The sequence below is a fragment of the Salvelinus fontinalis genome, chromosome 20 (genome assembly GCF_029448725.1).
Source record: "Salvelinus fontinalis isolate EN_2023a chromosome 20, ASM2944872v1, whole genome shotgun sequence".
Lineage (NCBI taxonomy): Eukaryota > Metazoa > Chordata > Actinopteri > Salmoniformes > Salmonidae > Salvelinus > Salvelinus fontinalis.
In genome coordinates, this window is record NC_074684.1 from 23,884,782 (window position 1) to 23,906,542 (window position 21,761).

The following is a 21,761-nucleotide window of genomic DNA, read 5'->3' on the forward strand; positions in this document are numbered from 1 at the left end:
GGGATTAATCCGTGAAGCGCACACTTCTCCAGCCTGCCAGTGGTCATCGAAGGTGAGCATTTGCCCAATGAAGTCGGTTACGACGCCAAACTGCAGTCAGGTCAAGACCCTGGTGATGACGATGAGCATGCAGATAAACTTTTCTGAGACGGTTTCTGCAGAAATTCTTCGCTTGTGCAAACCCACAGTTTCATCAGCTGTCCGGATGGCTGGTCTCAGACAATCCCACAGGTGAAGAAGCTGGATGTGGAGGTCCTGGGCTGGCGTGGTTACACGTGGTCTGCGGTTGTGAGGCAGGTGGAATGTACTGCAACATTTTTTGAAACGATGTTGGAGGTGGCTTATGGTAGAGAAATTAACATTCAATTATCTGGCAAAAGTTCTGGTGGAAATTCCTGCAGTCAGCATTCCAATTGCACACTCCCACAAAACTTGACACATCTGTGGCATTGTGTTGTGTGACAAAATTGCACATTTTAGAGTGGCCCTTTATTATCCCCAGCACAAGGAGCACTTGTGTAATGATCATGCTGTTTAAATCAGGTTATTCATATGCCACACCTGTCAGGTGGATGGATTATCTTGGCAAAGGAGAAATGCTCACTAACAAGGATGTAAACAAATTTGTGCACAACATTTGAGAGAAAGAAGCTTTTTGTGCGTATGGAACATTTCTGGGTTCTGTCATTTCAGCACCTAAAACATTGGACCAACTCTTTACATGTTGCATTTATATTTTTGTTCAGTGTATATATAAGAAAAAGATTATTACTTTTATTTACTTTTATTATGCCCAGCTCTGGAGGCCCCTTGATTTGTATTTTAGCTAAACCTTACCCTAACCTTAACCATTTTCCTAACCTTAACATTGGTATCCTAACCTGCTGCATAAGTTCTCCTAACCTGCTACGAAAAGTAAATTCTGACAAAAGCTGTATCCTATCCATTCTAACTAAAAAACTTTCAGTTTATCGTTTGCTGGTATCGGGTCCTGCGTGCTCTGGGCATTACTGACTCAAATGAACGAAATGAGTCGAAAGTATTGTTATTTTGACTGAACAAGTCGAAAAGATCTGAGTTGGTAAAAAAAGAGCTGAACTTTCCATCACTACTGCACATGTTGTTGAAGGTAAGTGCAACACTCTGCCTCCCATAAGCTAGCAAGCTACCTTGGTGGTTAACACAGAAACACAAACTGCGTGAAGGCTATCTCACAGCAGCATCACAACTTTACACGTTTGCTTGAGCAGGATGCGGTTAACCCTCATGTGGGCTTCCAAGTGTAAAGTTTCCAATTACTCTGCTGCCGAGAATAACGTTTTGACTATAGGCGAGAGTGCAGAGTTTTAGCTTAACGCTATGGTTAGAGAATAGAGACCCCACAATCAGACAGTGAAAACAGGCACTAACTACTTCCATTCACTGCTTCCATATGTAGGAGGACAAATTATTTTCCTGAGGGGATGTTCAGGGGGCCGGAACATAGTTATAAATAATTTGTACATTGCAAATTGACTGCAAGAAGCCCAAACAGATATAATATTTAACAAAAACAGAATAGTTTTAAAACTTGATTTCATTGGGATACGATCACATATTCCACTGTATTTATGCGTGGGAATACTTGGGAACAGATTTTCTCAATTACAATCACTTTGAGCTGATTTCCTGGTGATTGTTATGTCCACAAACCAGAGGGGGGTAAAATCACCCACGGGCCGGCTATTGGTGAGCCATGGTCTATGACCTGCTACATCACATGCATACTTCATATCAGGATTAATGAATGGCCCAGATATAGCCTGGCTATAGCAGCATTAAGTCTTACCATCACCATCACCAGCTCCAACACCACCACCTCCACCACCACCAGCTCCAACCCAGCAGCAGCAGAGCACTGTAATAGCCAGTTATCCCTGATGCACAGCCGCCCATCACAGACCAACAGAGTGATCTGTCACTTCAGACCCGTTGCTAGGTTACTGACATTCCTCGACACACAGAGTACTATCAGCCATTTTGCTGCTGGCCAGGAGAGCTTTTCAGGTCTGGGGAGTGTCAACTATAGAGGGAAAATGATTCAGGAGCATATGACTAGGCTTGAGAGAAAGAGATAATTGTGTGAGCCATGTGTGTGTATGTGTGTGTGCGCAAGGGACACTGGGTGGCTTCAGGACGCCTGCTGGCCCTCGACAGAGTTAGAGTGAGAGCGTGAGAGATTGAGTAGAAAGAGAGAGAGAGAGAGTGAGAGCGTGAGAGAGTGAGTAGAGAGAGAGAGCGAGAGCGAGAGAGAGAGACATAAAAATCACCAGGAAATCAGCTCAAAGTGATTGTAATTGAGAAAATCTGTTCCCAAGTATTTCCACGCATAAATACAGTGGCATATGTGATCGTATCCCAATGAAATCAAGGATAGAGAGAGAGAGTGTGCATATTACCATGGTGGCCCATTGCGCCAGTCATTAGTTATCCCTGGGTACAGACAGTGAACCCCCTGTACTGGCAGCCAGCTAGACAATACAGGCCCATGTTCAGAGTGGATTGGAGACGCCGCTGCAACAACATGATTGCTGCACCTGTGCCCCCGCACATTGACTCTGTACCGGTACCCCCTGTATATAGCCTCACTAGTGTTATTTTACTGCTGCTCTTTAATGATTTGTTATTTGTATTTTATTTAACTATATTTACTTAACACTTATTTTTCTTAAAACTGCATTGTTGGTTAAGGGTTTGTAAGTAAGCATTTCACTGTAAGGTCTACCTGTTGCATTCGACGCATGTGACAAAGGGCATTCGGAAAAACCATCAAGCGCTATGATGAAACTGGCTCTCATGAGGGCCGCCACATGAAAGGAAGACCCAGAGATACCTCTGCTGCAGAGGATAAGTTCATTAGTTACCAGCCTCAGAAATTGCAGCCCAAATAAATGCTTCAGAGTTCTCACAGACACATCTCAACATCAAGTGTTCAGAAGAGACCATGAATTATTGTATATATTATTTAAGAATCAGTTGTTTAAACAAATGTTTATTTACAATGATGGCCTACTAAAAGGCCTCCTGTGGGGATAAAAAATAAATATAGGACAAAATCAGGCCTTCATGGTCGAATTGCTGCAAAGAAACCACTACTAAAGGACACCAATAATAAGAAGAGACTTGATTGGGCCAAGAAAAACATGACAAATGTACATTAGATCAGTGGAAATCTGTCCTTTGGTCTGATGAGTCCAAATTTGAGATTTTTGGATCCAACCGCCGTGTCGTTGTGAGACGCAGAGTAGGTAAACGGATGATCTCCCCATGTGTGGTTCCCACTTCCCACCATAAAGCATGGAGGAGGAGGTGTAATGTTGTGGGGGAGTTTTGCTGGTGAAACTGTTTGTGATTTATTTTGAATTCAAGGCACACTTAACCAGCATGGCTACCACAGCATTCTGAAGCGATACGCCATTTCATCTGGTTTGCGCTAAGCGGGACTATCATTTGTTTTTCAACAGGACAATTACCCAACACAACTCCAGGCTGTGTAAGGGATATTTGACCAAGAAGGAGAGTGATGCATCAGATGACTTGGCCTCCACAATCACTCGACCTCAACCCAATTGAGATGGTTTGGGATGAGTTGGACAGCCGAGGGAAGGAAAAGCAGACAAGTGCTCAGCATATCTGGGAACTCCTTCAAGACTTTTTGAAAAGCATTCCAGGTGAAGCTGGTTGAGAGATTGCCAAGAGTGTTTTAAGCTGTCATCAAGGCAAAGGGTGGCTACTTTGAAGAATCACAAATATAAAATATATTTTGATTTGTTTAACAATATTTGTTACTAAATGATTCCATATGTGTTAATTTATAGTTTTGATGATTCACTATTATTCTACAATGTAGAAAATAGTAAAAATAAAGAAAAACCTTTGAATGAGTAGGTGTCTAAACTTTTGACTGGCACGGTATATATATTTGCGATTGCTCGATTAAATAAATCTTGGTCGACCAACAACCTATCGACCGAACAATCGACCAGTTGACTAAATGGGGTCAGCCCTTGGAAGGTGTTTCTAATTTGTACACTAAGTGTATACATGATCAATGGTGTGAACTGGTGCAGAACTGAACAGGAACTGTCCTCGTCATTACTGTTCTGTTGACTGGTGAAGCCTGTTCTATCATCAGTTGGTGTGGTAGGCAGTGTCTACTGAACCAGCAACGCCAATTGGTTAACTCGGTCTATATGGAACACGGTTACTCTAATAGGATTACTCTGAATGTTCCCACATTCATCTTAATTTCTGACCAACACTCTGTTAACACCCTGAGAAAGATATTTTTCCAACCCACAGCCAATTCTCCACTCGTTCTCTTTTGCACCTGAGCATGCAGTAGTCACTAGAGATGAGTATGTTATTCAGAATGGTCTGATTTGATTTGGCTCAAAGGATCTTTCGCCTCACATTTCTCAAGGCTTTTGGCATTGCTCAGCGGGTGGTTTCCACTAGGATCAATCAACAGATAATGTATGAATACCGCAGAGATGCAGTACCACAGTGCAGCACAGTAGTATTTTTGCTTATGTTGCAGTACCGCTGTGTTGACAACTTCCTGAGTGACTACAAACAGAGAGTGCTGAGACTGAGAGCTTATGAAATTCCATGTAATGGAGAACTAACGAAATGAGAATGATTTCATAGCAGAAACGAAATTAAAGCTTAGATGTCAGCTGGTAAATTACTGTCACAGATGTATTGTACATGAGAGGTTCCAGCCTTAAATTCATGGCAGCAGGGGGTGGGGTGCATTTACAAGAAGAAAAAGTGCTCTTCATTTCCTTTCCCCATCCAGATCGGCGAACTGTGGGAGCCTCAGTACAAATCAGAACGGCACGCAGAGTTAAAACCCAACCTCATAGACCTACTATCCCAGCCCAGGCTGAAGCACTGCCACGTGGCCAACACCATGCCCATTCTGTGCCAACACTGCGCCCACTTAGCCACACAAACTCTGCCAGCGGGTTTATATGGAAGCTTATTGCCGACAAACAACCAAATAGCCATTCTTATAGGTTTGCATCCCAAATAGCACCCTATTACCTTAATAGTGCAATCCTTTCGACCAGAGCCCTATGGAACCTGGTCATAAGTAGTGCACTATATAGGTCGTATTACAAGAAACAGGGTGGCATTTGTGACGCAGACATATACATTTCTTTCTCTTGTGTATAAAAGGAATCATTCCCGGTGCCAACTTTGGGTAATAAAGAAACTCTATGATGAATAAGAATGAGGAACTGGATATGAACCCCCTGATGAAGTCTCACTGCTCAACCTGTAACCACAGGTTCCTCTTTTCATGTTTCCTCAATCACTAGATGATGGGTCAACCTCAGTCAGATCTCATTCATCTGGTTAATGACATTTACATGTGTGTCTTGAATAGGTCAGTGATTTGGGTTCCCCCTTTATGGTACAGTACACATGCCTATTCCCTCCTCTCCCTCTGAAACACCTGTCTCTCTCAATGCCCTAATTCCGTTTAGAGTTCAGATGGGCCACTCCACTTCGACCTGACACAACACTGGTGCAGCAGCAGCATAACAGTGAGTAGTAGGCTAGTGAACCCACTGGGACTGTTCATTATACGCCTGTGGCTAGTAGCTAAAAGATATTGGCCCCAGAGCGGCCATATGTCCAGAGCCCAACAGTTGTCTCCCTCCATTATAATTAAAAGGGGATCGCCATTGTCAACAAACCAAACCTCCAACACATGGAGTGGTGCTTATATAAGCTTATGGACAGCATGGGGTCCGCCTGGAGCAGAGGAAGCAAACAGAACATCAAAGAGCTACTCCTACTCTAGCACTACACTACACCATGCTAGGTCTGGGCACTGTTTAATGGGACTGACCAGCCTGTCCACAACTTTCACTAGATTGATTCCAAATTTCCCCCTCTGCCCTGCAGAGAAGGAAGGCTGTACTGTAGATCAAGTGTATGGCTAGCTACGTGAATCATCCGTAAGCAGCATTAATATCAGAGATTTGGTCTGATGTTTTGCAAAACCTTTTTCTTTTATTGAATCAGACTCTTGAGTTGAATTTGAGTTCACTAGCAAAAGCATTCTGAATGGGTCTCAACCCCTGATACAGAAGGAATTAACGGTTCTTTGTGTCAGCGGCCATCTTGACTGGGTAGAGATTTGGCAAATTTGCATCCCAGCGACAGATGTTCCATAAAGGAGAGTCCGACGCAACATGGTCAAGTGAAACAGACCATTGTCACCGTCCACCCAAGTTCATAATATGCCCATATATGTGTGAAGCCTTTAGTTGGCCTGGTCCAGACGTCCTCCAGCGATTCTTTTTACTTTCACTGTTGAAAAGCGATATCCCAAGTATAAATACACACACTAAAGGGTAAAAAAATATTTTTGAGCAAAATAGTAATTTTTTTAGACACAACTGCAAACTTCAAGGAGTAGGGAGTTCAAGGAGTTGGTCTGATGGGAATCGGTGATGTCATCAGCCTCCCCCTTGCTGAGGAACTATAGAGGAGCAATAGAGAACAAACATTGCTCTTCTATCGCGTGTGCAATAATGTCCGAGGGGGAAAAACTGTGGTTGCTGTTTGCAGTAACTTCTTTGCTGTTGTAATATCGCAAAGGGACGTGGCCATTTCACCATTAAGGATTACAGCTTTAAGTAAGGTTAAAAGGTGTTAAATTGGGTGAAAAGGAGACTGGAGTGCCACTTTAAGGCTTTTTCAGCTCCTCTCACAACATACCTGTCACACCTCTCAACAGGGGGTGCAGTAAGTCTAACCTTAACAATGAAGAAAAGGCAGCGATCATTGTCCCTGGGGTCTCTGATTCCTGCGTCAATGCCTTTTCATATTGGCCAATAAAATCTGCGCAGCGTGACGCTCAGGTCAGCTCAACTCCACTTGTAATGAGCACATTGTGTTCAGTAAGGCAATATGGCCGCCTGAAGTCTACAGCCCTCTCTCTCATACATATAAACTAACAACCCAGAGTGTGACGTGTCCCCATCAGTCAGAGAGGTCACACAATCCTTGAGGGTTAACATTTGCCAAAGTGCAATTCGCGGGAAAACACCATTCTAAACAGCGCACCTGGGATAACACCGTTGTAAACAGTGCACCTGGGATAACACCGTTGTAAACAGCGCACCTGGGATAACACCGTTGTAAACAGCGCACCTGGGATAACACCGTTGTAAACAGTGCACCTGGGATAACACCGTTGTAAACAGCGTACCTGGGATAACACCGTTGTAAACAGTGCACCTGGGATAACACCGTTGTAAACAGCGCACCTGGGATAACACCGTTGTAAACAGTGCACCTGGGATAACACCGTTGTAAACAGCGTACCTGGGATAACACCGTTGTAAACAGTGTACCTGGGATAACACCGTTGTAAACAGCGTACCTGGGATAACACCGTTGTAAACAGTGCACCTGGGATAACACCGTTGTAAACAGTGCACCTGGGATAACACCGTTGTAAACAGTGCACCTGGGATAACACCGTTGTAAACAGTGCACCTGGGATAACACCGTTGTAAACAGTGCACCTGGGATAACACCGTTGTAAACAGCGCACCTGGGATAACACCGTTGTAAACAGCGCACCTGGGATAACACCGTTGTAAACAGCGCACCTGGGATAACACCGTTGTAAACAGTGCACCTGGGATAACACCGTTGTAAACAGTGCACCTGGGATAACACCGTTGTAAACAGTGCACCTGGGATAACACCGTTGTAAACAGTGCACCTGGGATAACACCGTTGTAAACAGTGCACCTGGGATAACACCGTTGTAAACAGTGCACCTGGGATAACACCGTTGTAAACAGTGCACCTGGGATAACACCGTTGTAAACAGTGCACCTGGGATAACACCGTTGTAAACAGTGCACCTGGGATAACACCGTTGTAAACAGCGTACCTGGGATAACACCGTTGTAAACAGTGTACCTGGGATAACACCGTTGTAAACAGCGTACCTGGGATAACACCGTTGTAAACAGTGCACCTGGGATAACACCGTTGTAAACAGTGCACCTGGGATAACACCGTTGTAAACAGTGCACCTGGGATAACACCGTTGTAAACAGTGCACCTGGGATAACACCGTTGTAAACAGTGCACCTGGGATAACACCGTTGTAAACAGTGCACCTGGGATAACACCGTTGTAAACAGTGCACCTGGGATAACACCGTTGTAAACAGTGCACCTGGGATAACACCGTTGTAAACAGTGCACCTGGGATAACACCGTTGTAAACAGTGCACCTGGGATAACACCGTTGTAAACAGTGCACCTGGGATAACACCGTTGTAAACAGCGTACCTGGGATAACACCGTTGTAAACAGTGCACCTGGGATAACACCGTTGTAAACAGTGCACCTGGGATAACACCGTTGTAAACAGTGCACCTGGGATAACACCGTTGTAAACAGCGCACCTGGGATAACACCGTTGTAAACAGCGCACCTGGGATAACACCGTTGTAAACAGTGCACCTGGGATAACACCGTTGTAAACAGCGCACCTGGGATAACACCGTTGTAAACAGTGCACCTGGGATAACACCGTTGTAAACAGTGCACCTGGGATAACACCGTTGTAAACAGCGTACCTGGGATAACACCGTTGTAAACAGTGCACCTGGGATAACACCGTTGTAAACAGTGCACCTGGGATAACACCGTTGTAAACAGTGCACCTGGGATAACACCGTTGTAAACAGCGTACCTGGGATAACACCGTTGTAAACAGCGTACCTGGGATAACACCGTTGTAAACAGTGCACCTGGGATAACACCGTTGTAAACAGTGCACCTGGGATAACACCGTTGTAAACAGCGTACCTGGGATAACACCGTTGTAAACAGTGCACCTGGGATAACACCGTTGTAAACAGTGCACCTGATAGCGGTTCCCTGTTAGAAACTTATAAAGAGGGGGAATCTAAAGATGCAACAACTAGGATAGGTTGCTAATATGACAAGGACTGTGCCTTTTGCTTCTGGACAACGAAATGAATAAAATGAATATGAAAAGCAATAGAACAGGAGAGAAAACGCATAGCGGTGGTTCCTATAGGGAAGTAACTAAAAAATACACTTGCCAAAATGACATAATTACTCCTGTCTTTACATAAATCAATACAATAATTTTTAATACTTGACTTGGCCACAGAGGAATCGAGAACCATTAGCTTCTTTAAAAAATAGCTGTGGATTGTATCAAATCGCAAGGTCATAGGCCTATGACTATTTGGGAAACCCGCAATTTAGGCAGCGCACGTGGCAATAGGCCTAGCTGATTATTGAGTTGCGGATGTCAGTGAAAAGCATCTAAAATATGTATGAAGTATAATCGAAAATGTTGAGACAAGAATAAGGGGAGGTTTCACTTGTCTTTGTGCTTGTCTCCACCCCCCCCCAGGTGTCGCCCATCTTCCTCATTAACCCCAGTGTATTTATACCTGTGTTTGTCTGTTGCCAGTTCATTTGTTTCGTCAAGCCTACCAGTGTTTTTTCCCGTGCTCCTGTCTGTCTCTAGTTCCTGTTTTCTAGCTTTCCTGGTTTTTGACCTTTCTGACCCTGAGCCTGCCTGCCATTCTGTACCTTGTCACACCACCCTGGATTTACTGACCTCTGCCCACCCTGACTCAGAGCGTGCCTGCTGTTCTGTACCTATCAGACTCTGCTCTGGACTACTGACCTCTGCCTGCCCTTGACTTGTCGTTAGCCTGCCCTCCTGTTTTTGTTACTTCGTAACTGTCTGCATCTGAGTCTTCTCCTGAGCATTGACAGGAGGGGTGTGTGGTGAAGATATAGGCAAGTCTCTCTCCAGAATGGCTCAGCTGTCTCCCGCCAATTCTTGCGCATTCATTGTTTCATTATGTGAATTGTATGCCATTTATTGATCTAGATTTTTTAAAATTAATTCCCCATTACATATGCCACCTGTAGTAAATGTAGCGTTAATCCAGGTCATTTGCTTACATTAATTTATGTTAATGCATGTATTAATTACAGTCATTTACCATTCTCAGAGTGGAAACGTTGTTTGCAGAGTTCCCAACCTGCTACACTTGTGAGAAACAAGTTTTGGTTGAACCATAATTTACGTGTCACGTTCGCTGGAATAATTATCGGACCAAGGCGCAGCGGATGTTGAGTTCCACATAATTTATTAGAAAGAGAAACTTAGCAAAACAAAACAATAAACAATAAACTAACAACGAACCGTGACTACAGAGGTGCTACGTGCACTAACTCAAAACAATATCCCACAAAACACAGGTGGAAAAATGCTACTTAAATATGATCCCCAATTAGAGACAACGATAGCCAGCTGCCTCTAATTGGGAATCATACCAAACACCAACATAGAAAACAAAACTAGAACCCCACATAGAAAATATAAACTCGACTAACCCCCAGTCACGCCCTGACCTACTCCACCATAGAAAATAAAGGCTCTCTATGGTCAGGACGTGACATTACGAGATTTGTCATTTTTTAAATTGTCTTTTGTGTGGAGGGCTCCATGTGGGCAATGAGCATGTGTCTGGTTTCTCTGTCCTGATAATGTTGAGGGAGTACGCTAACCTGAGCACGTATAGAGTACCTCGCCTACTTTGCGGAAATGTACGAAAGTACATTGTACTTTGAGTACATTGTACGAATTATTGTATATAAAAACTAAAGTTCCTCACAGTATGCTATTTGAAAAATCTTTCCAACAATCTCTTTTGGGTTCCATGTAGAACCCTCTGTGTAAAGGGTTTCATATGGAACTCAAAAGGGTTCTACCTGGAACCAAAAATGGTTCTTCAAAGGGTTCTCCCGTGGGGACAGCCGAAGAAACCGTTTAGGTTCTGGATAGCACTTTTTTCTAAGAGTGTACTGCTGCATTGGTTTATAGGCTATGAGTTCCATCCACTCATTTCTTTAGCCCCCAATGGATCACTGTGTATCAATGTGTCCATATCGCAGAGGCTGGTGTTCTCGCATTAGTTGCCTTAACGTTTAGATTTGTATGATTAACCACATGACAATGATTTTGAGAAACAAAAACTTTATTATTGAAATGAAACTGTTCCACGAAAATGCACATTTGATTTGGCTGCTTTGAAGAGAGGTAAGACATGCCTTATAATATGAAATAAAGCATGCAGGTTTCCAACAACGAAGTATGTTTTCAAAATGCTTACTGCCTCCAGCTCACAAAGTGGTGGGTGATGCGCTGATAGCCTATTGCCTGTACTTGAATGGTGAATGGGAAGCGCGCTTCAATTACCAGCTTAGAAAATAAAAATAATAATTTTAATCATGCACCAAAACAACCAGCTGAGGAGCTGCAGGAGAAATCCTGCTCAAAATAGTCTCTGTATGCTGTGCACGAGTTGTGTTGGATGAATCAGATACATGATGACTAACAAAAACACACAGGCCAATATAATTCCACTAAATTATGCAAATTAACCTATAGCATGACGGTCAAATGTAAACTCAGCAAAAAAAGAAAAGTCCTCTCACTGGCAACTGCATTTATTTTCAGCAAACTTAACATGTGTAAATATTTGTATGAATATAACAAGATTCAACAACTGAGACATAAACTGAACAAGTTCCACAGACATGTGACTAACAGCTGCATTAAGTACTGCAGTGCATCTCCTCCTCATGGACTGCACCAGATTTGCCAGTTCTTGCTGTGAGATGTTACCTCCCTCTTCCATCAAGGCACCTGCAAGTTCCCGGACATTTCTGGGGGGAATGGCCCTAGCCCTCACCCTCCGATCCAACAGGTCCAAGACGTGCTCAATGGGATTGAGATCCGGGCTCTTCACTGGCCATGGCAGAACACTGACATTCCTGTCTTGCAGGAAATCACGCACAGAACGAGCAGTATGGCTGGTGGCATTGTCATGCTGGAGGGTCATGTAAGGATGAGCCTGCAGGAAGGGTACCACATGAGGGAGGAGGATGTCTTCCCTGTAACGCACAGCATTGAGATTGCCTGCAAGGACAATAAGCTCAGTCCGATGATGCTGTCCACCTCCAAATCGATCCCGCTCCAGAGTACAGGCCTCAGTGCAACGCTCATTCCTTCGACAATAAACGTGAATCCGACCATCACCCCTGGTGAGACAAAACCGTGACTCGTCAGTGAAGAGCACTTTTTACCAGTCCTGTCTGGTCCAGCAACGGTGGGTTTGTGCCCATAGGTGACGTTGTTGCCGGTGATGTCTGGTGAGGACCTGCCTAAAAACAGGCCTACAAGCCCTCAGTCCAGCCTCTCTCAGCCTATTGCGGACAGTCTGAGCACTGATGGAGGGATTGTGCGTTCCTGGTGTAACTCGGGCAGTTGTTGTTGTCATCCTGTACCTGTCCCGCAGGTGTGATGTTCAGATGTACCGATCCTGTGCAGATGTTGTTACACGTGGTCTGCCACTACACACACAGGCCAATATAATTCCAATATAACATAATATAATCAGCTGTCCGTCCTGTCTCCCTGTAGAGCTGTCTTAGGCATCGTCTCACAGTACGGACATTGCAATTTATTGCCCTGGCCACATCTGCAGTCCTCATGTCTCCTTGCAGCATGCCTAAGGCACAATCACGCAGATGAGCAGGGACCCTAGGCATCTTTCCTTTGGTGTTTTTCAGAGTCAGTAGAAAGGCCTCTTTAGTGTCCTAAGTTTTCATAACTGTCACCTTAATTGCCTACTGTCTGTAAGCTGTTAGTGTCTTAACGACCGTTCCACAGGTGCATGTTCATTCGTTGCTTATGGTTCATTGAACAAGCATTGGAAACAGTGTTTAAACCCTTTACAATGAAGATCTGTGAAGTTATTTTGATTTTTACGAATTATCTTTGAAAGACAGGTCTTGAAAATGGGACATTTCTTTCTTTGCTGAGTTTATTTCCTTCGACTGGTATTTCCATTAATTAATAAAAAGCATTATTTGGCAATGGGATTTTATTTTTTGGGTAATTTTGTCCGGCAACAGTTTAATTTATCAGCTTTAAAAAAAATCCAGAAATCCCTGACACACACACACACACACACACACACACACACACACACACACACACACACACACACACACACACACACACACACACACACACACACACACACACACACACACACACACACACACACACACACACACACACACACACACACACACGAGGGGGCTGCTCCTGCCCCAGCCCCACACATCCTGCAGCAGAGCAGAGCACTCCCCCATCACAGTCAGCATCTAAGTGCAGCAACAGCAGCTACAGAGACAGTTCCTAAACTCTAAACCATGTTGACTTCAAACAAACAGATAAATCCAGAGAAAACAGAGACACACAGCATAAATAACCAAGTTCCCTTGGAGCCAAACACACATGCCCTGCACATGTGTGCGTGTTTATGTGTATGCGTGTGTGTATGTGTATGTGTATATGCGTGTCTGTGTATGCGTGTGCATGTGTGTGTGTTTATGCGTGTGTGTATGCGTGTGCATGTGTGTGTGTGTTTATGCACGTGTGTGTATGCGTGTGCATGTGTGTGCGTGTGTGTGTGTGTGTGTGTGTGTGTGTGTGTGCTCCTCAGACCTGCCTCCACCAAATAAGATGGATAGACTGAGGAAAAGTAAAGAGAGGTTGAATGAGTCAGAGATCATTAAGCTGCCTCTGCTAAACTTCTCTCCTTCTCCCTCTTTCTTCTCTTTCATCCGCAGAGCGAGAGAGAGAGAGAGAGAGAGAGAGAGAGACACAGAGAGTGACGTCTCATGTTTCTTTAACACCGCTGCACCTCGACAGAGCGATAGCGATGCAACTAGAAGGAGATGAGCTTTAAACGTCAGCACACCGACGTCATTGTAAATAAGAATTTGTTCTTAACTGACTTGTCTAGTTAAATAAAGGTTAAAAATTAAAAAAGTGGAGGTAAAATGTCAACAGATGTGCCAACATAATGGAGTGCAGCTAAAATAGGTTAGCAGTTACCACCACAGCCCAGCCTGCTGTGTCTCAGGCTAATCTGATTTACAGTCAACCACAGAGTAACAACAACCTTTTGAGGGTTACTCTGAGAATTCAAAAACATTGTTCCAAGCTCACACCACAGCTATTCATTGAGGGTGAAATAAAGGGGTGTGAGAAAGTAGCTAATTAAAACAGATAATTAATACTCATCGTTAAGGGCCTAAAGACATAGTGATGCAATTATGAAAAACCAAGCATACTGAAGAACAGTGTTCAGTTAGGTTCGTCATTAGACCATGAAAAAGACACAAGGAAAGAAAACGGGCCGGAAAAATGGGAGGTCTTCGCATGGAACAACCTAGAATGACTGACTCATTTTCAGCTCTCACTAACCATCACATACACACACGACACCCACCATAAACTCCCACTGTCTATAGTTCCACTGACAGTGTGCCAGTGAGAGTGACTTTGTACCACTCTAGGTTCAGCCACAGCAGCCATGATGTCACCACTGCAGAGCTCCTGATGACTCCAGCATGTCATGACTCACCAGGCAGACAGGCACCACTACTTCATACACACCATCTGTTTCCCAAATGGCACACTATTCCCTACATAGTGCACTCCTTTTGACCACTATGTAGGGAATAAGGTGCTATTTGGGACATAGACACTCTCCAGAGCCTGAGTCACAGGGTTGGCCCGCCATGTTGCCTTGTTTCTCTCCACAATCTCAACTCAGACCACAAGCGTTACAATCACATCCACACACAACTCTCTCTGCTTCATCAACTCCATTACAAACCATCTGCCATAGCTCAACCAGATCATGGGTTTACTGTAGATGTATGAGAGAGAGCATACACACAGTATATAACAGAACAGAAGCATACAGCTGTGCATCTGCCTGCATGATGTATGCAACTGCTATGTCTGTTGAATACTCAGCTGGCCCGATGGAAGCTTCAAGCTGGTTCTTGGAAGAAGAAATCCTTGTGCACCAACCGGTTTCCACTCTGCCAAGTGGAAACCAGTTGCCCCCCACCACTCTGCCAAGTGGAAACCGGTTGCCCCCTACCACTCTGCCAAGTGAAAACCGGTTGCCCCCCACCACTCTGCCAAGTGGAAACCGGTAGCCCCCACCACTCTGCCAAGTGGAAACCGGTTGCCCCCCACCACTCTGCCAAGTGAAAACCGGTTGCCCCCCACCACTCTGCCAAGTGGAAACCGGTTGCCCCCCACCACTCTGCCAAGTGGAAACCGGTTGCCCCCCACCACTCTGCCAAGTGGAAACCGGTAGCCCCCCACCACTCTGCCAAGTGGAAACCGGTTGCCCCCCACCACTCTGCCAAGTGGAAACCGGTTGCCCCCCACCACTCTGCCAAGTGGAAACCGGTTGCCCCCCACCACTCTGCCAAGTGAAAACCGGTTGCCCCCCACCACTCTGCCAAGTGGAAACCGGTTGCCCTCCACCACTCTGCCAAGTGGAAACCGGTAGCCCCCCACCACTCTGCCAAGTGAAAACCGGTTGCCCCCCACCACTCTGCCAAGTGAAAACCGGTTGCCCTCCACCACTCTGCCAAGTGGAAACCGGTTGCCCTCCACCACTCTGCCAAGTGGAAACCGGTTGCCCCCACCACTCTGCCAAGTGGAAACCCAATGTACCCAAATTACCCAATGTAAAAACTACAGTATTTTAAGTGGAAACCGGTTGCCCCCCACCACTCTGCCAAGTGGAAACCGGTTGCCCCCCACCACTCTGCCAAGTGGAAACCGGTTGCCCCCCACCACTCTGTCAAGTGGAAACCGGTTGCCCCCCACCACTCTGCCAAGTGGAAACCGGTTGCCCCCCAAAAAGCTTCCTTTCTATTTATAGCCTGTTGTATTGTTGCTTCGGACTGGCCGGCGGGGTTCCTACCACAATCCATCCTCTTTGTCTGCCTGCTTGCCTATGTTGCGCTCCTCACACAGGAAGAAGAAACTGCAGAGTGCAGGTCTTTTGACAGGGCCAAAGCATGGCTCGAGCGCTATGCTGATTGCTCTATGCTGATTTTCACAAAACAAGTGAGCTCACTGCAAAGCAGAAGAAAGCCACTTCGTTGCGGTCACTATTTAGTGCACTATCAAAAGTAGTGAATACTATAGGATGCCAATTGGGATGCATCCATAGACTTGCCTCAGGAGGAGAGAACAGAGTGCTGTTGGATGTTGATAGCATCGAAGTCACTGTCTGGTCCTCAGGACAGGAACCGCCCAGCATGCAAACATAAGGATTATGACAAAATAGAAAACATGTCACTAGTGAAGAAGAAACAGAAAGACAGTGAGAAAGCTGGATGGATAACTGCTCAGAACAGTTGAAGTCGGAAGTTTACATACACTTTAGCCAAATACATTTAAACTCAGTTTTCACAATTCCTGACATTTAATCCAAGTAAAAATTCCCTGTTTTAGGTCAGTTAGGATCCCCACTTTATTTTAAGAATGTGAAATGTCAGAATAATAGTAGAGAGAATGATTTATTTCAGCTTTCATTTCTTTCATCACATTCCCAGTGGGTCAGAAGATTACATACACTCAATTAGTATTTGGTAGCATTGCCTATAAATTGTTTAACTTGGGTCAAATGTTTCAGGTAGCCTTCCACAAGCTTCCCACAATAAGTTGGGTGAATTTTAGCCCATTCCTCCTGGCAGAGCTGGTGTAACTGAGTCAGGTTTGTAGGCCTCCTTGCTCGCACACGCTTTTTCAGTTCTGCCCACACATTTTTTATAGAATTGAGGCCAGGGCTTTGTGATGGCCACTCCAATACCTTGACTTTGTTGTCCTTAAGCCATTTTTCCACAACTTTTGAAGTATGCTTGTGGTCATTGTCCATTTGGAAGACCCATTTGCAACCAAGCTTTAACTTCCTGACTGATGTCTTGAGATATTGCTTTAATATATCCACATAATTTTCCTACCTCATGATGCCATCTATTTTGTGAAGTGCACCAGTCCCTCCTTTCATCAGAACAGAGGACATTTCTCCAAAAACTACGATCTTTGTCCCCATGTGCAGTTGCAAACCGTAGTCTGTCTTTTTATGGCGGTTTTGGAGCAATGGCTTCTTCCTTGCTGAGCGGTCTTTCAGGTTATGTCGATATAGGACTCGTTTTGCTGTGGATAGAGATACTTTTGTACCCGTTTCCTCCAGCATCTTCACAAGGTCCTTTGCTGTTGTTTTGGGATTGATTTGCACTTTTTGCACCAAAGTACGTTCATCTCTAGGAGACAGAACGCGTCTCCTTCCTGAGCGGTATGACGCCTGCGTGGTCCCACCCCTGCGTGGTCCCATGGTGTTTATACTTGCATACTATTGTTTGTACAGATGAACGTGGTACCTTCAGGCATTTGGAAATTGCTCCCAAGGAAGAACCAGACTCGTGGAGGTCTACAAATGTTTTTCTGAGTTCTTGGCTGATTTCCTTTGATTTTCCCATGATGTCAAGCAAAGAGGCACTGAGTTTGAAGGTTGGCCTTGAAATACATCCACAGGTACACCTCAAATTGACTCAAATGATGCCAATTAGCCTATCAGAAGCTTCTAAAGCCATGACATCCTTTTCTATAATTTTCCAAGCTGTTTAAAGGCACAGTCAACTTAGTGTATGTAAACTTCTGACCCACTGGAATTGTGATACAGTGAATTATAAGTGAAATAATCTCAATCTCATAATGTCATGCACAAAGTAGATGTCCTAACCGACTTGACAAAACTAGTTTGTTAACAAGAAATGCGTGGAGTGGTTGAAAAATTAGTTTTAATGACTCCAACTTAAGTGTATGTAAACTTCAGACTTCAACTGTATAAAGACAGTAAGAACACATGTATGTGCACTCTGTGACACCAGATGAACCTACTGGTAGAGTGATTTTCTGGGCTGACCTGCACAGAGCTTTAGCTTGCAGCATGGAGAAAGGGAGAGAGTGAGCGACAGAGAGAGAGAGATCCCATTAAGTCAAGCCAAAACATCCTATGCCTTTTTCACCCTACACAGCCCAAACAGTGAGAGAGTGACACAATTGGGACACTACTGAATATTCTCTTCCTGACTTGGTCACCTGAGATTTGAGCTAGTGTAGGGGCATTGGGCCCTGCTGCCTAGCTGGGAGACACCTATTGTACAGGAGAAACAACAAACACACACATTTGCTATGAGTGCTCTTTGTAACATCCTACTTGTAGAGGTAGAAAAGACAGACAGTGTAGCTGTGCACAGCAGGAGTGCCTGTAGCACAAACTCCAGACCAGCGGTGGCCAGCTGGTGTGTGTGTGTGTGTGTGTGTGTGTGTGTGTGTGTGTGTGTGTGTGTGTGTGTGTGTGTGTGTGTGTGTGTGTGTGTGTGTGTGTGTGTGTGTGTGTGTGTGTGTGTGTGTGTGTGAGCCCGTCTGCTGTGTGAGCTGTAATTATTGTGGCAGGCAGCGCTGAGGTACGTACCTCTGGTTTCAGTGTATCAGGATCTTTATTTGCTCCACATTGCTTTGTGTACTGCGAAAACAGGCCCTGTGGGGAGAAAAACATTTAATTATTCATTTATAGTGTTCAATAAAACATGACTATCAACTGTGTGCCAGCCAATTTTCATTTACTGTAAGCGTCACTCAAAAAATGGGTCTTGCAATTTCATTTTCCGCCCCGGCCCCAGCCCTGGCCCTCAGAGCTAATGCCTTGGGAAGTTGTGACAGGCAGTGCTCTGTTGAACCGTGACCTCAATATCTGTCCATTGATAAACAACAGGTTGCAGCGTGGGACACACTAGGTGCCAGGCTTAATAAAAAAAATCTGTCTGTATGATGGCCTCATTTCTCTCTGTATATTTCCTGTACCAGGTAGGTGGATTTGGGGGGCTTAATTCATTCAATGTTCTGACCTGAAATAGTATTATCTAAAATAGCTTGAATGAGAGTGTTTTTCATCAAGTATCCTTCAATCAAGAGCCGCATACAGGTGTTACAGAGCTTTGCCTCCTGATACTTGGAATAACTACTGACCATATGGATGATGCAAAGTGTGCTTTAAGCAATTATTAACCTATTTACTGAGTAACTTACAATAACTTAAGTATCTAGTAATCCTTCATCCAGCAAGTAGAAATATTGGCTTCATAACAGAGTCCACTGCAGCCTTTCAGTAGAAATCACAGAAATAATTGATGAAAGCACCCCAAAAACATATAGCTGCAACAATTCATTCAAACTGAGATGGTAAGGTTTGAAGAACCATAACCTTTTGCACAACATTAAAGTGATGCTCCAAAACGGTTGTAAAATTTCAGCCAGTAGTTTTGAAAGTGGTGCTCACGAGCCAAATTAGGTCCCCGTTCTCTGTGTACTACGTCATCCAATTGTGTACGACGTCACCACCCCCCCCCCCAAAAAATAAGTGTAATGATATGTTATGAATCCAATTCGTACAATATGTTTGCATGAATTTGTTGTGCATAAGATCCTAAACTGCATCTAACCAAACATCTACTACCGGCAAATACAACAGCTGAACTTGCACACAAATCAATCTCCACTTAAAACAGCACACAACAAATGCACCATGCCCTGCCAGCACTTTGAAACGAGAAGACACTAATGTTTCAGAGTGGAGTCATCGTGCCCATAGGGACAGGGGTTAGCTACATGGCAAATTGACTAAATGTACTTTATCTATGACAGAATCCAATTTTCCACAGACAAATCTGTTATAACTCATTGCACACAAAGTCGACTTCTGAGCAGAGAGCTGTTCATCAAATGCATGCATTTCTATATGAATCTGTTAACTGTTTTTGACTTTGTTGTAACCGGTATAAGAATAAGCATGAGATAATATTTAGTCTTGTAGTTTGGTCTTCTGTGTGTAATTCTCCAGTTTGTATATAGTCTAAATATTCTGGCAGGCAAATCAAATCGTACTTGTCACATGCTTGGTAAACAACCGGTGTAGACTAACAGTGAAATGCTTACAGGCCCTTCCCAACAATGCAGAGAGAAACAAAAGAAATAATAGAAAAATAATATCACAAGGAATAAAAACACAATGAGTAAGATTAACTTGGATATATACACGGGGTACCAGTACTGAGTCTATGTGCAGGGGTACAAGGCAACTGAGGCAGTCATTATGTAGCTTGCACATACAAATGGACTTGAATCGCACCCCTCATTTTGTACTACAAATAGTGTAGACACAGGGTTTTTCTAATGAAAACTCACAATCAGACTAAATGGAATATATCTTGATTTAGATACTGAGGCCAGAGGAAATTGGTGGGTAAGATATATGAGAGGAAGTTTCAGTAGTTGATTACCTCTCTCTGACTGAGGCTGGTCAGACAGATAGACAGAAATTGCTGGAAGAGAACAGAGAATGGGCCAGTAGAGACAAGCAATAATCATGTTTGACATTCTCCCTCCTTCAGACTTTCCTTGACCCATTGTTCTCTACTGTTGTTCTGGGTGATGCATGACATCACATATTGGAGCCATCCTGATATAGTGTAGAAATCACAGGCAGATGGCTGAGATAGCTATTAATAGGCTGGTATACAATATAAAGGATAAAATGGCATGCAAATGTAAAAGGATATAATTTTGGCAAAACCTGCAAACAATTAAAAGTCTCATTTGGAGACAAAGGGACAAAAAAATCAAGTACCCTCATTCAGAAGTATTCTGCTCTGCCAGACACCACTCTAAAATGTTTTTTTTTGTTCAAATTGAGAGGTTTGCTGAGCTATCCTATTTTGGGCGTATATCTGGATGAAACTGAGAGCGAGTCCCAAAAATACACTGCTCTATATGTGGAAGTAAAACGTGATTTTCAGCACCCTACAACAGCAGAAAGTTGTCATTTAGCCATTCCTTATGTCTGTGTCCACTCTGTGGTCTCTCTCTCTTTCTCTCCATTCTGCCCTCCCTCCCTCTGTCTCTGTCCCTCCCTCTGTCTCTGTCTGTCTGGGCACTGGACAGCCATGGCGACGAGCTCCCAGCAGGCCGTGCTCTCTGAGTGAGTGAAGCCGCAGTCCAGGGACCAGGGGCAGAGCAGAGCTGGCACTCTTTTCATCCCCAGCCCCTCCAATAAAACATAATGGCACTGGGGCTGAGGCCTGCGGGGGGAGTCATTCAGCCACACACAGATCACATGACTGTCAGGGCACAACAAGCTCAGTCATTCTTACTGTCGCTCTTTACTGGGCCAGATGAGTAGAGAGCAGAGCACATAGCTAGGGCTGATAGACTGACTCCCCAGAGGGGGAGTAGCTCTCCATGCACAGCCTGCTGGGTAGGCACTAAGCAGGGGCACGCCATATGCCGCCTGAGGGACAGTAGCCACAGCTCTGGCCGATCTCATACTCCTACATCTACCATCTCTAACGCACACCAAGTTAATTTCAGGGCTTACCTCTAAAGGCCAAGGGACTAGTCACTTTGCCATTTCAATAGCAGCAGTATCTACAGTACACCATGTGCAATAATTGCATGTCTTGCATAGACATAATAATCACACAGCAGTATCTCAGATATGGTATTGGCACTAAACACGAGAAAAGACCACCACTCCTCAGCCAGTCCCCACTACACAGACTGGGCTTTGGTTGACAGGTCAGGTATGTATATGAGCAGACAGCCTTCACACAGAGGCTCTCTGGGGACGTCCCAAATGGCACCCTATTCCTTAAATAGTGCACTACTTT

General features: G+C 44.4%; 1 protein-coding gene across 3 annotated transcripts in view; it reads right to left on the minus strand.

Annotated features, from left to right (window-relative positions):
• LOC129817552 (tyrosine-protein kinase Fyn-like) overlaps window positions 1–21,761 on the minus strand; it is an 80,852-nt gene that overhangs the window by 48,155 nt on the left and 10,936 nt on the right. For all 3 annotated transcript variants that reach the window (XM_055872934.1, XM_055872933.1, XM_055872932.1), the window contains exon 2: window positions 18,512–18,577. The gene's annotated coding sequence lies outside the window, so the exon portion shown is untranslated. The remainder of the gene's footprint in view (window positions 1–18,511; window positions 18,578–21,761) is intronic.